Source organism: Balaenoptera ricei, chromosome 2, assembly GCF_028023285.1.
Source record: "Balaenoptera ricei isolate mBalRic1 chromosome 2, mBalRic1.hap2, whole genome shotgun sequence".
Lineage (NCBI taxonomy): Eukaryota > Metazoa > Chordata > Mammalia > Artiodactyla > Balaenopteridae > Balaenoptera > Balaenoptera ricei.
In genome coordinates this window covers 9,967,349-9,969,989 of record NC_082640.1, presented here as the reverse complement: position 1 = coordinate 9,969,989, position 2,641 = coordinate 9,967,349, and the positions used below count along the sequence as shown (strand labels likewise).

Here is a 2,641-nt window from a genome sequence, read left to right as displayed (position 1 = left end):
ACCATTCTGTATGATACTCTAAAGCCGGATACATGTCATTAGACATTTGTCAAAACCCATAGGACGTACAACATGAAGAGCAGACCCTAGCGTAAACTATCGACTCTGGGTGGTAAGCAGGTGTCTCTGAAGGTTTGACCCGTGTACCCTTCTAGTGGGGGAGGCTATGTGTGGCAGAGGCAGGAAGTCTATGGAAACTCGGTATTTTCTGCTCAGTTTTACTATGAACCTAAAACTACCCTAAAAGATAAAGTCTATTTAAAAAAATAAATTAGATGTCACTCTTCTGCTGGAAATCAAACAGAACATATGACCACACAGACTTGTATGTGAAGGTCCATAGCCTTTTATTCATAATAGCCCAAAATTGGGAGAGGGGGAGGGATCTTTTGGACTAAAGAGCCCAAAAAACCAAGGAAAAAGCAATACAACTGATGTTCAATTCCAGGCAGACAGAGCCCTGGGTAGGTTTCTGTCCTGAACCAGAATCATCAACTGAGGAGGTGCCTGGGCTCATAGCAGGCAGGAGGAACATACAAGGCTCAGAAACTCATCCAGCTGGCTGCGGAGAGGGGCCCTCGGAGGGAAGGGGGTGGCTCACGCGGGGACGTGACGCTCCCCTGCACTTTCTGTGTGTGGGAAGCTGAGCCGTGCGCTTTAGGCTGTGGGTAGGGTTTAGTATACTTTGTGTTTTTGTTTTTGCTTTTGTTTTCAATTTTAAAAATGCTTTATTGCTAAACAAACGTAAATCATCATCTGAAGCCTTCAGCAAGTTGTAATCTTTTTTTTTATTTGAAGTATAGTTGATGTACAATGTTGTGTTAGTTTCAGGTGTACAGGAAGCCTTAGTATACTTTGGTTCTAGTTGGACCAACACCAGGTTGTTAGAAATCCCGCCTTGTTCGTTACAGGGAGTAACAGAAGCTCTTCACAATCTTTCCAACGTGGATTTCTCTTTGGCCTCCCCCTCCTGAGTTTTGGCCTCACAATTCATCTTTTATCAAACATTTCCTGATGTTTTCTAGCTCATTCTGTCTCTCTTTTCAGCCACCCCCAGCCTAGCTGAAAATACCACCATCACTTCCAGCTGCCCTCCGCCTTCTAACTGATTTTGCAAACAGGAGTGAGCACCATTGTCTTCTGGTCCAAGCATCCTGGAGGCCATCCCAATTGCCTTTGGAATCATTGTCAACTTGAGCAGGTGGCCACTGTCACCTCTTTCTCTTCTCCTCTCCACACCCCCTTCTCTCTTCCACAAAGTCAATTGGACTGTTTGTGTCACAAGTAATGTTCTATTGATATGATCTCATAGGTTCAGTCCTTCTTATGCCTTCAACATACTGCCTCTCAAATCGAGTAAACAGAACACACCACGCTGCTGGTCCCTCCGGCACCCTCTGTGCTCCCTAGTTATTTGGCTGAGGAGGCCACTCATTGTAGTGGGTTTTCCCTGGAATTTCAGAATGTGACCTTGTTTGTAAACTGTCTTTGCAGATGTAATTTTTTAGGGGATGTCTTCGCCTTTTCAGGCTGCTGTAAAGAAATACCACTGGCTGGGTGGCCAATAAACAACAGAAATTGATTTCCCACAGTCCTGGGGGATGGAAGTCCAAGATCAAGACGCCAGCATCGTCACATCGTGCTGGGGCCGCCATCCTGGTTCACCACCTGCACCTTGTTGGCAGAAGGGATTTGGGAGCTCTGTGGCGCTTCTTTCATAAGAACACTAATCCCACTCGTGAGGGTTCTACCTCATGACCTAATCACCTCCAAAAGCCCCACCTCCAAATACCACTATCTTTGGGGGTTAGGATTTTAACAGATGAATTTAGGGGGACACATTCAGACCATAGCACATGAGATCATACTCAGTTCAGGAGGGGCCCAAATCCAATGAGTGGTCTCCTTGTAAGAAGAGGTGAGAACACACACAGAACAGAAATCCATGCACAGAAGGAGGCACAGACTGGAGTGATGCAGCCACATGCCGAGAGCCAGCAGCAGCTGGAAAGACCCTTCCCTAACTTCCCTTCCCTTCCAAGGGGGCGCGGCCCAGCCAACACCTTGATTTTAGACTTCTGGCCTCCAGAATGGTGAGAGAATAAAATCCTGTTGTTTTATTTTATTTTATTTTATTTTGGCCATGAGGTTTGTGGGATCTTAGTTCCCCAGCCAGGGATCGAACCTGGGCCCCCTGCAGTGGAAGTGCAGAGTCCTAACCACTGGACTTCCAGGGAAGTCCCCAAAATTCTGGGGGATTTTATGTTTTTGTTTTTTTCACTTTTTCAATACTTTTATTTTCATTTCACACAGCTCTCTATACTTTATGTGTTTGCTTGGAAATATAGAAAATCACACTTCATTTTCTTGATATCTAATGAGTCTTATCTGATATCCATTAAACAGTATGTATAAATGCAAAATCAAAAAATTTAGATGTGTTAACAGCTTTTCACAGTTCCATAAGACAAGGTAGTTACATCCAACTATTTGTACATTTTAACCTAAATTTTCCTTGGGACAATTCTATTACAAATGTCTACAGAGAATTCAATAATTTTTTTAAAAAACATCATTATTGGAGTATAATTGCTTTACAAAGGTGTGTTACTTTCTGCTTTATAACAAAGTGAATCAGCTA

General features: G+C 43.7%; 1 non-coding gene across 1 annotated transcript; it reads right to left on the bottom strand.

Moving 5' to 3' along the window:
• Window positions 1-2,164: 2,164 nt before the first annotated feature.
• TRNAG-UCC (transfer RNA glycine (anticodon UCC)) lies at window positions 2,165-2,237 on the bottom strand. The gene has a single exon. It is a non-coding gene; the product is annotated as a tRNA-Gly (tRNA).
• Window positions 2,238-2,641: the final 404 nt, after the last annotated feature.